Source organism: Oryctolagus cuniculus, chromosome X (genome assembly GCF_964237555.1).
Source record: "Oryctolagus cuniculus chromosome X, mOryCun1.1, whole genome shotgun sequence".
Classification (NCBI taxonomy): domain Eukaryota; kingdom Metazoa; phylum Chordata; class Mammalia; order Lagomorpha; family Leporidae; genus Oryctolagus; species Oryctolagus cuniculus.
In genome coordinates, this window is record NC_091453.1 from 111,792,099 (window position 1) to 111,806,128 (window position 14,030).

Consider the following 14,030-nt stretch of genomic DNA (forward strand, 5'->3'; position numbering starts at 1 on the left):
GGTAGCCTGTGCCAGAAGGGGCATTTAGGGCAGTAGATTCGAAGTTGCTTCACTAACTGCACTAGATGCACCTTAACACAGGAGACCCGGTGTAAGGAGCAGCCCCAGAGCATCAAGCACCTAATCACGTACAAAGGAGGGTCCGCAGTCGTCACTGATTATATCACCATGGTAATGTAAGAAGTGCTCGCATTGCAGTAGATCTCAAAAAGCTACCTGCACTGTAAGCACTTTTACATGGCCAAGGCCCATTCCTGCAGCACAATTTTAGGTCTTCCATGCGTTCTTTTTTTTTTTTTTTTTTTTTTTTTCATCCTCACGGGTCTAAGTAGACTCACCTGGTTAAAAGGAAAAAATAAAAAACATAAAAAGCACATTAGATATGAAACAAAACAAAAACCCTACTTGTTAGTTTTCTAGAGACAAGTTTTTCTTTGGCTTACAGTCCCACCAAATCCTGAGAAATATTAATAATGTGAAGAATGTACACAGAGTTGAACATAACTAGCATTCAATTTCGAAAGTGCCATTCTGAAGCACCAGCAGATTGTAGATACTGCCTTTTCATCTAGGAAACCTTGCTCTCTGTATCCCAGTGCGCGGCAGGCCCGGTGTGTCCACCCTGATGCTCCAGAACCTAACAATCAGGGTGAGGATTGGAGTCTTGAGCTGCTACAGGGCTTTGGGGCTCCACACTGAAAGTGACTGTGTTCCATGAAATGTATAAACCCGGCCCCCACCCCAGTAACAGAAAATGAGAGAACTTCCCGAGCTGGCTTTAAGAAACACGGCCTTATACTGCTCACATAATGCACAGAGGGCCGGGAGATGTCACATTTTGATCTATTTCAAAGAGCTCTACTTGTGTTTAAACATTTATGGGCCCATTTTCTCCATTAAACCTAAAGAAGGCAGATTAGTTCTTGTGTCCTTCGTGTCATTATCTTCCATAAGAACACCTTCCGTTTCCAAGTGCTTACTGGACCTAAGAACTTGCAGCAAGGAAGTAAGTCCCCATTCGAAAAGAAGGCTCATAAGGGTCCCCTACTTTTTCCATGATGGGCTAACTTTTGTTAAAAAGAAAAAAAATCCAACTTTTCCTGGACACAGAATTTCAATAAGGTAGAAGATCGAGGGAAGTTCACATGCTGGACTTTGGTCATGATATCCCATGCTGCTCACGTACATCTGAAAATAGTTTTCCATGGGGGAAGAGTAGAGTTGGCATAGAAATTAGAAGACTAACATTTCTCCTTTTATATTGGGTTTCTGCGCACGTAAAGACTGCCTTCTGTTTAGACTTTTTCCCCCCCTCCATTTAAAAATGTACTCCAAACCTGACTCAAAATGCAGAATGGACTTAACCCAGCAAGAGTGACCTCCGTACCCGTCTGAGTTCCTTAATGAACCATTCCTTAGGTATACATCGCGCGCACTGGCCAGTCACCCTTTAAATTGTTAAAACTCAAGCAAAGAGGAAAGCCCGGCCACAGACGCCCTTACGGGCGCGTCGTGCCTCTGCCCGCGGCGCTCACAGCCTTACCTAGCGCTCCAGTTGAGGTCCGGGAGCCGCTGCGCGCCCAGGGTGTGCTCCAGCTGCTCGCACCACGCGCTCCAGTCCTCGTGCTGCCGCGGCCGCCGCGGAGATTAAAGAGAAAGGAACAAAGCATCATGGGAAACGGAGTTCTCCATTCAAAGCACCAAAAACGCGCCAAGCCCACGCCTCCCTCCCCCTCCATTCTCGGGTTGGTGGGAGAGCAGCCAAGGAGGAGGAGAGTCCTTCTTTCCCCCTCCACGTGCACCGGCTCATTCCGTACCCCCACTCCAGAGTTCCCCGGGACCCTAAAAGGTCAGCGATGGAGGAGAAAAGAAGTGTCCTTTCCCCGGTACCCCTCAGCCGCACTCTGCTACTTTGCTTTTCTCTGGTCTACGCCCGCTCCGTCCCCTCCCACCCACCCAGTCAACTCTTCCCGGTCACAGCTGCCCCAATGAAGCTACCCGCCTTCCAGCGCGGCCGCCGCCACGCGCGGGACCTGGCTCCGGCCCGCCCCTCGCAGGTGGCGCGTGCGGCCATCCTGCAGCAGCCAGGCTGTCTCCCAGTCCCCTTCCCCCCCCACACACACACACAGGCGCACGCACACACACACACGCACAGCCCGGGCTGCGAGCGCTGCCCGAGCGCTCCGGGAGCCCCGTACGAGTGCACCCTCCCGCGGAGCCGTAGCAGGAAGAGAAGCGAGAAAAAACGTCCCGACGATTCACTGGGGCCGCGAGCGCACACCTCACCCCCAAAACGCCCCCGTCCCGGACGATGCGGGGCCACGAGCCTCGCTGGCCACCACTTGAGGAGCGCTCCGTCCCTTCGGCCCTCGGTCCATAGTTATATCCCTGGGAAAAGCCCGCCCCTCTGCCTTTAATAGCCCAGGGAAAAAAGCCTGCCCCCGCCCACCCGGCCCGCACAGGAATTAGGAAACGGAACCCCCACCCCGCCAAAGCGAAAACCCTAGCGAGTCCCAGTTACCCACGGGCGGAGCGCAGTCGGCATCCCCCCCCCCGCCCCCGCTTCCACTCTTGCCCAACCTGGAATCCCAGCGGCCCGGGTGGCGTCCGGTGCTGCAGCCGGTGCCACCGGCGCCCGGGCCGGGATGGCGCACTCAGCTACTACTTCGTCCGTCCGTTCCCTCGCCGGCGACGCTCGCTTCCCTCCCTCCTCCCCCTCCCGGAGATCGACGCCGAGGCCCACGGAGACGTGGGACCCGGGTGTTCCCCCACCCCGCGCGCGCATGCGCGCCACCTCGCCGCTACATTGAAAGTGTTCCTAAGGCCCGAGAAGGGAAGAAATACAGACTCAGCGTATTCGCTCTTCGCACATGTGAAGGTTTTAACCTCTGCCACCTTGTGCTACTGGTAGGAGGGTTTCGCCCTTGCCAGGCGCCTCTCTCACCCACTAAATCAAGGTTTCTTGGCAGGTATCGTTAGCAGTAGCAGCCACTGGGCACACGCACAAACGCAAGGAAGATACGAAGCAGTTATCTTGCTTTAGCCTCTCATTCCACGGCTAATGAGAACCAACTGAGGGCAGGCTTCTTAAAGGCCAAAGCCCGAGTATTCTCGGTGTAAAACCTAAAACGATGTCTAGGCTTAGGATGCACAATCAAAGTGGAATTAGGCATCCCAGACTTTGGACGCAGGGCAAAATGCCATAACCAGATTATACCTCCTCCATGGCCCCGGTGGATAGGAGCCCAAAAGGGGTTTGGGGAGTCGCGGCACGGGGAGCAGGGGAGGTGGCTGGAGCAGAAGACGATACTGCAAATCAGAGAGCAGTGAGCACACAAGGTCCAGTCCTACCCTCCCTCCCCACTATTGTGACCGCGACCCAAAGTCCAGAAGAGGACAAGGGCGCCTGTGATTCTTCACCTGGTGTACAGCAGTAAGCTCAGGCAAGCAGATTACAAAAAAGTGGCCTCTCCTGCCCCTGGCCGGCCGCAAAGTCCAACCTGAACGGCCAGCGCCACTCACGACTCAGCGGTGGATGCAACCAAAGGCACACTCATTTCTCCAGCGGGAGTCACTCCCACAGGTGGCTTTTTTTTTTTCCCCTCCCCTTTTCGGAAAGAGAGCAAGCCCTGCTTGCAGCCCACCCTGGCGCGTCTGCCTGATACTTTCTGGAAAGTACGCAGCCCGAATTTACTACCCAACCAGATCCCTCCCGGGAGATTTGCACCGACTACAATGCAACTTTCGACCTTTCGTGGTAGCGACTAGCAGTGGAAAAAAGAGGAGGGGGAGGGAAGAGATCTTAGACCCGGCTTTGAGAGACTTTGTATTAAAGCAAGATAAGAACAGTACCTTTGAGCTCGACCAAAACCTGGAGTTTAAAAAAAAAAAAAAAGGCTTTTTTTGCGAAAGTGGCGCGAAGATAATATCATGTGATCCGACCCCAGGGCGTCTCCTTCCCCTTTTGCCAAACTCCCCTCCCCTTGAAAAAAGGGGGGTGGGTGGGGGAGTTACATCCGCTCCTCACAAACTATTAGCATAATTAATTGTGTCCTGCAGCTGCAGCCAGAGCTCTCGGTCCCTGGGTAAACATATCCTCATCCTCTTCACCATCCGAACAAAAAGACCCATTCCCCTGATTTTGGGAAATGTTCCCAAATAAATCTTTATTATCATCGAAAGGCTGAATTTGGCATTCTAACTCTATGTGTCTTGGTTGGAGAGACAGAAGCGAGCTGAATTCACCCTACTAAAGGGAACAAGAAGTGCCTCAAAAGTGAAATATTTCAGTAGAGACTTTCAAATGGAAATACCACGTTGAGGGACTTCACTAAGCTTAAAATTTTCCAAAAGTTTTAACAGTTCATTAAACAAGACATCCTCCCAGAGTCTTCCTACCCCCCCCCCAACGCCCACTCCCACCCCTCCTCCCACCGCTCCTTCCCTTTAAAGCCAGAACAATACCCGGAATAAGGTATTTTGAGATTGCTTTACCAGGATATTTTCTTGTTCTTAATTTTTTTTAAGGGCTCGCAACATATAGAATGTCCGAATCAAGTTCCCAGCTGGCAAAGATCATTTATTTCATCTCAGTACCTGTGTAGCACAAGGTGAAATTAACTAAGTGCAAGATCGAGGTTATAGGAAACCAGGACATTTTGATGTGATTTATTTTTGTCTTTATTTTGGAAAAAAATTGAATCATTGGCCAAACTACCTAGAGAATCAAAAAAGCTTAAGAACAAAGCATTTCACACACACTCCCCCCCCCCAAAAGTCAGAATAACTAACAGCTCAAAGAAAAGCACGTGATCCCTTCATGCTTTAAAACTTGTGGTCATGCTGAGGCTAAAAGCTAAGAGCTTGTGACCCTGCAACCCCGTCCCCTCCCCCAGACTACAGCCCAGGGCTTAAGGCTCCCAGCTCCCACCAGGCTCCTGCTCCCTCCCAGAATTGGGAGACAAACAATACTCGGGCATTCTATAAAATAAAGGAGCCACAACCCCTAGCCCCCAGTCACACCATTTGCGCCCAAACAGATTGGCCACTGTGCAATCTACGTACAATGTGTGTATCATAGAGCATATGCCTACACAGAAGCCCAGATGTTCTGGAAGAATGTGTCAGAAAGGTATGAAAACTGGCCTAAAGGGACGGAGAACTTCTGTTTCCTGAGCCTGAGAATGCTCATCACCATTTTAAGTTCGTGCCACTATTTTGCGTTATGGTAGATTAAAAAACACGCAAAATAGTTAGCCAGCAAAACATCTTCCCAAACAGACACTCAGAGCCTTTCTCTGCATAAAAAGGGGAGGAGGGATTCTTCAGTATTGACCTCTAGGTTTAATTGCGCCATATAGAGCAGCAATCTCAAGTAGTTTGGGTTTTAACACCTTTAAAAATACCGGTAATTGACATTTTACCTAGTTGAGAAATCATCTCACTTGATTTAGAAATAATATTAACTGGCTCCGTTAAACCTAATGATTTGTATCTTAGAACAAAAAGGTCCCCATGGAAACCAGAAAGTAATTTAAGAGTATTATGTTCCTCACGCAGCTAGAATAGACCTTTTGTTCTTTGTGTATTTACTACTTTAAATTTTTGGACTACACTTGCAGGTCTCTTCCACTCTCGTTTTGCCCGGTTCAGAAATTCAGTGTCCTACTGAAACATGCATTTTGTTACAATGGTGTGGTTCTGTGTTCCCGTGTTCATGTGCATGCCTGTGAGGCCTGATACAAAGCCAGCAGATCAGAACAGTCGCTGAACAAAATGGGAGGGGCGGTTGTCCCTCCCAAGGAGAAAACGTTTCAAATGCTACTTGTCTATCTGCTCCTAGAGCGGGAGCTGTGATTTAACTCCAGTCCTAGAAAACTCATCTTCACTACCTTTATTCTTCTTGGAAAAAAAAAACAAACTAAATATTCCTTTATTTACAAACATTTACTAGTTTTTAAATGAATCCATCTTGCCTTGAGTGGCAAGAAGATCAACACAAATCAACCTAAAAAACGAAAGAAATGGGAACTTTTTGGTTACCAACCTTAATGTGTTTGTTAAACCTTATGTCAGCCATGTTTTCCCTGATTTGTGGTAACTGATATACAGATACGAAACAAAGTAAAGTATGAGTGAAAGTAACATTTTGAGATTTGACTATTGTTTATAGCCCTGGTCTATACTCCTGAGAAACAATGGATTTTTTACTTACCACTTGTTGAATTCTGTATTTAGTAGAGGGTTAAGCTTGTGATTACAAAGGAAGCTGAAAGTAGATCATTGGAAAATTAAAAGAAAAATCAGAAAAGAAGGAGGTGGGAGGGTGAGAGCTAGGGAGGGAAGGAGGGTAGGGTGAGCAGTATCATCATGCTCTTAAAACTGTATACATGAAATACATGAAATTTGTTCGCATTATATGAATGTCAAAAATAAAAAGACTCATGTCAGTGAATCAGAAAGATAGAGTTAATAATGAAAGTCTGAATGCCATTTCTTTTCTAGAGCATGCACCAACATAAATCATGTAAATAAACAATACACCTTCAACTACTGTTAATGTGAATGAAATCTCAAAGCCTTACCCCTTGGTGAGAAGCAGCAAGTTTCAGCAATTGAACACGTACAGTTAAAGCATGGTTTAAATATAGAAAGTAAAGATATATTTATCCTAATCTCAAAGAATTTTATCAAGACCCAATGACACCGAGAGGTGATGATCTTTCTGAAATAAGAATATATGTAAAACATGCATTGTATTGTATTTCATTTGTAAGTATACCACTTTTTTTTAAAAGTAGTCTTTGCTAACTTTGGTTTTTAAGAATAAGAAGTGTTTCATTATTTACAGACTTTTCTTACGTTTATTGATGGATTTACCTTGTTGGGAATGGCAAGCGTGATTAAATTACAACAGAGCTAAGTTAGATTTTGCATAGTTCAGATGAGGTACCTTGATACTAGCACTTACCACGTGGAACTAATATTCTTATTATGTGATGCTGTGGATCTTTGCTTCTCTCAGTAGCATGTTAAAAGAGTTCCTCACACTAACAACTATATTTTTACAAGTTGAATATTTCAATTATAATACTTCTGCAAATATTGAAAAGATGTAAGGCTAATTTGCTTTCCACCAGTAGAAGCATTGCTTCAAATTAATTCTCTTACCTTGAGAATAGCCACTGTAGACATTAAAGTTATTCACTATTAAGATTAAATAGTGTTAAAGGTATTTTTACACTCTGTTTGAAACACTTTGATTTTCCTGTTTATGTGACCTTAGAAGTGGAACTTCTGGTATTGCAAACCATAAAATTGCTAGCAGACTGTAATACTGTAATCAAAGAAAAAGCCATAAACCAGAAATGTTTTACACACATCATTTTTTTCAATCACTTTTCTGATTAAATTTATCCATCTTTGCACCATTATAAATGTTCGAAGTGAAAAGTATGTCATGGCATGGAACATGGTAAAAGAGAAAGTTTTATATTCAACATGCAGTCTTCAAATACTTATCACCACAGAAACATTTTTTTTCCAAAACAAGCAAATCGTGGCTTTCAATATCATCCAATTATTTCAAAATCTTACACAAAGTATGTTTGTTGAAAATGTGATTAAGAAGTAAAACCTCTAGGTGACAAATACGCATTTAAAGTTAGGTAGGTTTATAGTCATTCGATAGTCTCTCTGCTGTAACTAAAATAAAGCATGATAATCTTGTACTTCCTATGTGGAAAGAGAACACAATGGCACTTTTTAGCACTTGCACCCTCTCTCTCTTTTTCCTCTTCAAAGATAACATTTATTCTCAGCTTGGTAGTTCGCGGCTGAGCTTAGAGATTCTCTTTAACTGTCTCCTGACTTGTGATTGCTGAAGGAAGTAGAACTATTGTCTGGCCTTTTTCATGCTGAGGAGGAAGGCGCAGCGAAATGTGTTGAATTATCCAGATGCCTGAAAGGACGGCAATGAAAGCTTGGAACAACCTAAATAACAGGGCCAACACTCACTGTAAAAGGGAATCTTTCAACAGACCCAGCCTACAGAGGACATCTACTTTAACAATGAAAGGGAGATTTTATTTTCTCACAACAAACGTAATCTGACATTTTTGGAAGGATGTCTAAGTCAAGAGGAAGACTGATGATTTCAGAACCAAAGATGGAAAGACACATGTTTATTATTGAAAATCTTATCATTTATGACCCTACTTGGAGCTCTCCATGTACTTTTATTCTTACAGAAAAGAGTGATCTCTCCATATCATCCCCCGCTTTTTAAAGTCCTAATGAATTTCATTACTTGAAACTTGACTCCTTAAATTAAAAAAAAATTAACATCACTAAGACAAATGGCTTCTTTACACTTTTACTGATCCCATTTCTATAGCTGCCACTTATTACAGAGAATCTTTAAGAATTAAAACGGTTCATGTGCTAAAAGATAAAAGCTAGAAGCCAATGTGGAAGCTGTGATTCAAGTATGGGTTGCATATTTGTGAGAGTGTTTAGATATCACATTGATAAACTTGATGAACTCAATAACATTATTCTAGGATGTGTTTTAAGTATTCAAGAACTCAGGGTTAAAGAAGCAAACGTGATATGTTGGTATGTATTACAAAAAAATACTGGACTACAGCATGTTAAACCTTTTTATGTTTCTTTATAATTAATTAACTAGACCAAAGTTCAGTGTTTCCTTGGAGGATATCAAGGCTAATAAACAAAGTCATTTTAAATATAGAGTCAGTCTGCTTGTTGATTTTGGAGAAACAGCAAGACAAATAATCCTAGTGAATATCTAGGGTTAAATTACATTTTTAGAATATAATACTTGACCAATCTGTAAATCCTTTTGTAGTTCTTTCATTTGCTATGTCGCTTCAAAGCTCCTTAGAACAAAGGCATGGCAACCCCTCCATCTTGATGAGGAGCAGTCTGTAGCTGCTTTGGAGTAAGACACACACCTTGCAAATGTTAACAGCCTTCAGACCCGAGCACAAGATGCTAGATGCTAGGCTTTGTTTAACTTGATCTGACATCAAGTTGCTTATTTTAATCACTATTTTCAGTTCTCAGAAATGTGCTCATTCTTCTGACAGTGTCTTAATTATTAGTGTTTTCTGGATGCTATATCATCTGTTAGTTACTATTTATAGTTATAGCCTTATATTTATTTCTCAACCCAAATTATTTCCTGAAATTAAAGGTGTCTAAGGATAATCAGCAAACTAGAAATTGAATAGACCCCATCAGTTTGGTTAATTACCTAACAAAAGCAAGAACCAATTTTTATTTGCTGTATTAGCTGGAGTCTGTTGTTCCACTCAACTTATTACCCGTCTTCATTAAGCTTCAAAAGCTCTTCTTTAAACAGTAGTTTATAACATCTTTACCGTGTGCTAGGAGGAGGGAAGTTACTTCATTTTTACTTTTGTGTCAGAAATTTAAATGTAAAAGTTGAGAGAATTCATTTTACAAATTGGTTCTTAAACAAAGTGTCCTATTTATCCTTGTTTTCCTCTCAGGTCCTTTGGCTTTCTGAAATTTCAACTATTTCATTTACAATTCAAACACACCATTCTTAAACTAATCTCTATATTTCATTAATCCCTGCTGGCACACTGCGTGTTTCTTGAGCAGTGTCACCAAGTTTACATACAAGTAGCCATATTTAAGAACTAAAACTCTTAGCGAGTTAATTCCAAAATTAGTTGTGCTGGCTTTTAACACTACCCCATATTTGCAACTGCAGATTTGGCAATTTAACATCTGACAGATGAACACAATTTGTGAGAAGAACCCCAAATTCCAATTGGTCTTTCATTCTAGGTGACTCTGGTCAAGGTCTTAGGTTCTCTCAACATTAAATTTGTGATAAAAAAAATACTGCCCATAACAGCATTAAGTCTGGAAATGACTTAGCCAGGATGCCTTTTAAAGTACAGTTTGAGTCAGTTTTAAAGAACTGTTAGGTAGTCTTTGACTTACACCCAAGCCGGTTTTTCCTGTAGGGCCGTTCTGAAGATTAAATGAGATAACCTGCGAAAGCTAGAGGGATCACAATGCTTGGCACTTTCGAGTGCTCCATGAATGTTCTTGCCTTTTTTCCTCTTTCCTGCTGATGCCCTATGCCTGTTTCTCAGGCTCCTTGCCAACATTCCGACTTCTGCCTGCCAAGGGTTGGGGCACCAGCAGTACAAGGAAGACACGGGGAGGGTTTTGGGAGAAAATGTAGCTACCTAGTCATCACAGTCGAGCCTCAAGCCGATCTGACTAACTGAAAAGACACACAAGCCACCAAGCTCCTACTCAAGTGTTCTGAGAAAGCTGGTTGCCACACAGGGAAAGCGGGGACATGCTTTATTTCTCGCCCCTCACCCTCACTCCAGTTTGGGATCCCAGATCGCCAGAATCCAATAAGGAACAGCATGATCACCAGAGTGCAACTCTATGTTCCAGTTCACAACCTGCGTATTGAAACGGTTCCTCCGAAGTTAATTGCGTCCTAGATTTTTCTTCGACCGTGTGGCTGCAGAGGACACACCGAGCTCTTCTCTGACGCCTTTATGCGTAGTAGCTTCACATTGAGGGAGCTGTTGAGATTGGATAAACTGTTTTGCCATCTGTGTTCTAATTCCGCCTCATCAGGTCGGACGGAATGCCCCCCTCCGTTTCCTTCATTCCACCAGGCATGTCATCAAAGGAGAATAAATTAAGTATTTGTGCCAGAAAATGTGGTCCACTTTCTAAAAGGCATCTATCTCTAGCTTTCAGAAATGCCTTTTGGAATGAGCAATGTGGAAACAGTGTCTCCATTGTTGTTAAGGAATGTCATGAATTGGATCCCCACCCCAGCCTTTTCTAGGGAAAAAGAATAAAAAGCGTTCATCTGAGTTTAAAATTATCATATTTTATAGCATATGCTAACATGCTAATGAGGTGAGGTATTATCACATCTTTGCTGAGGCCATTATGGATAATTGAGCTTTGTTCATCCGCCCAACTAGCTCGTAAATTCTGGGATGCTGGAGAACTTCAACTCAGTATTTTTATGAGATCCCTTTTGAGAGTGTGTTGACACTTGCATTGTTCGGCTAGTGACTAGGTTGAATATTTGTATTGAGGGATATCAGCAATGTCAGCTCCTTTGCACTTTGCAGATGCTATTTCAATGCTAAGTGTTTACTAGCCACCAGCAGCCCTAAGTGCCAGATAACATTAGCAATTCTTTAACTCTGTCTAAAAATATGTAACCGAGAGATCAAGCAAGGGGCCCCTAGTAAATAAAGATAACTCTTGGGAGTTGCTCCTAAAGACCTAGAGAGCTCACAGAGAAGTTCCTTTTGGTGATTTAGAGTCGAAAGGGGGTAGGGAGAGCTTAAGAGAAGCCAGTTCAAAGTGTGAGTGAGAGAGAGGCTTTTGCATCTCAAAGAGGGGGAGGGGTGGAAATCTAAGAAGACTGAGGCTGGGAACTGGGGCCTTTCCCGTTCCACTCTCTGCTCTAACGCGCCCTCTCCCAAAACCAGCCTCGCAAGCCTGCCAGGCGAATCCGGAGATCTCGGCTGGACTCTGGGCTGTGTCACTAACTAGCTGAATGACATTTAAGCAAATCACTTACTCAGTACCTCCGAGGTCTCTTCCCACTCCATAAATCTCTGCGCTTTATCTCAGGCCCCCTCCTTTGTGCTCCTCCTTTGCCCCCACCCCCACCCGGGCTTTGCTGTCTTCCTTTTTAACTGGCAATAATAGTAGTAATGAATTAGTTACCTCTGGAGAGACAGGGCGATAGTGTGCGGAGAGTTAGTGGAGACTGGCTTTTATCTGTGTCACCGACTTGTTCCTTTACTCCCAATCATTGTCTTTCTTGATTATTGAAATCATAACGTCTCATAAACTTAAGATGCTTATTTAAATATTTAACAATCTTCCAAAATGTTCCTCTTCTGTGGATATAACCGCTAACACACAACATTTGGTTCCAAAGAGTGCAGGCAATCAGGAACCGATGTGGAATTACTCCACATGGACCAACCGTACAGCAAAACGATCCACAGGCGTGAGCATGGGAACCTGGCCTTGTGCTTCACCTCATCTTTTATGCTATAAATAAGAGTTTGCTTTCATGTAAATCAGTAGAAAAGTTCTGGAAACCTTGAGTATGATTGTATGATTGTGTCCCAACGATATTGATTTACCTCATGACTTGAACACATGACAGAGATTTGGGCAAGTCGATGATTTCTACTTCTCTCTCCTTCCATTCTTTTTTTTTTTTTTTTTTTTGAGTTTGGTTGACTGCTTTCTCATGCCATAGCAGAGAGCTGGATCGGAAGTGGAGCAGCCAGGACTTGAACCAGGGCCCATATGGGATGCCGGCACTGCAGGCGGCCCCTTTAAGGACCATTTTGATGGATGGAATTCTGGACTCCTGGCTTCAGCCTGGCCCAGGCCAGTCTATTGTGGGCATTTGGGGAGTGTTCCAGTGGAGGGTGATTTCTCTCTCTGTCTCCCTGTCCCTCCCCCTACCTCTCCACCTCCTTCTCAAATAAATAAATTGAGGGGTCAACACCCTGGTGCGGTGGGTAAAGCCTCAGCCTGCAGTGCCAGCATCCTATATGGGTTCGAGTCCCAGCTGCTCCACTTCCAATCCAGCTCTCCGCAAATGTACCTGGGAAAGGAGTGGAGGATGACCCACGTGCTTGGACCCCTGCACCCATGTGGGAGGCCCAGAGGAAGCTCCTGGGTCCTGGCTTCTGATCAGCACAGCTCTGGCCATTGCAGCCATTTGGGGAGTGAACCAGCAGATGGAAGACCTCTCTCTCTCCACCTCTGCCTCTCTGGAACTGTGACTTTCAGAGGAATAAATAAATGTAAACCTTAAAAATAAATAAATTGAAAAAATTTTAAAATTGTGTACTGGGACATTTAACAAACGACTCATGAACCATGGCCTGTGTTTCAGAGCTTGGCAGTTTTCCAAGCACATCAACGTGCGTATGTTATTTTGTTTGACAGTCACTTGAAACCTGCGAGCTCAGTGGTTGAGGTTATCACTATTTTACTCTTTAAGAAAACAGGGCCTGCAGAGGTTGAGGGAGCGACTCTGGCCTCCACCCACCTTGCTCAAACCTGCCCCTTCTCAGCAACCTGCACTTGGATCACTTCATCCCTAAGCAGTCTGCTCCTCACTCCCACTAGGCCCCTACCAAATGACTGGAGCTGCTGTGTCTCTTGTATTTTTAAGATCTTTATTTATTTGAAAAACAGACTTAGAGAAAGAGAGAGAGAGAGAGAGGTCCTCCATTTGCTGGCTCACATCCCAAATGGCCTCAACAGCCAGGACTGGGCTAGGCAGAAGCTAGGAGCTAGGAGCTAGGAGCCTGGCGTTTTTTCTGGGTCTTCCATCCTCTGCTGCTTTCCCAGGTGCATTAGCAGGGAGCTGCATCAGAAATGGAGCAGCTGGGAACCGGCACCCATATGGGATGCGGGCACTGCAGGCAGCGGCTGAACCCACTATACCACATTGCCGGCCCCTTAGCTGCTGTTTCTACCACACCGGTTCCTTCAACACGGGATACCATAACCGACAATTCTTAAACCTTTAGGGATCCCATCCTGTATTATTCATTAGAACAGCCTGGGTAGATTTTGCCTAAACTTGAAACAAATTTAACGATTCATAACCCCTTTGCCCTACAAAACACCCTAGACAAAAATGGGATTAATAATTTGTAACATCGATGGAGCGCCCCCTGTGTGCCAGGCACTGCTCTAAATACATTATACAAATATCTCCCATCATGATCTTGTTTGATAGGTCATCATTGTTGTTACTCTTCTGTTCTAGATAATGAACAGAGGCTATGAGAGGCGAGGTCATTGGACCAACATCGCACTGCCAGTATGTCACGAAGCGTGTGCTCCGAGAGACGGCGCCACCAAGGAGACACAGCAAAGCCATTTGGATTAGGAAGTCAGGGAAGCCCGGTGCTGTTGTCAGTGAGAGAATGGGACTTTGC

The 14,030-nt window shown here is 44.4% G+C and overlaps 2 non-coding genes across 2 annotated transcripts; both read right to left on the reverse strand.

Moving 5' to 3' along the window:
* Positions 1–10: 10 nt before the first annotated feature.
* On the reverse strand, positions 11–75 carry MIR18B (microRNA mir-18b). The gene has a single exon (NR_162463.1). It is a non-coding gene; the product is annotated as a microRNA mir-18b (primary transcript).
* A 101-nt stretch (positions 76–176) lies between these two features.
* MIR106A (microRNA mir-106a) lies at positions 177–235 on the reverse strand. The gene has a single exon (NR_162508.1). It is a non-coding gene; the product is annotated as a microRNA mir-106a (primary transcript).
* Positions 236–14,030: the final 13,795 nt, after the last annotated feature.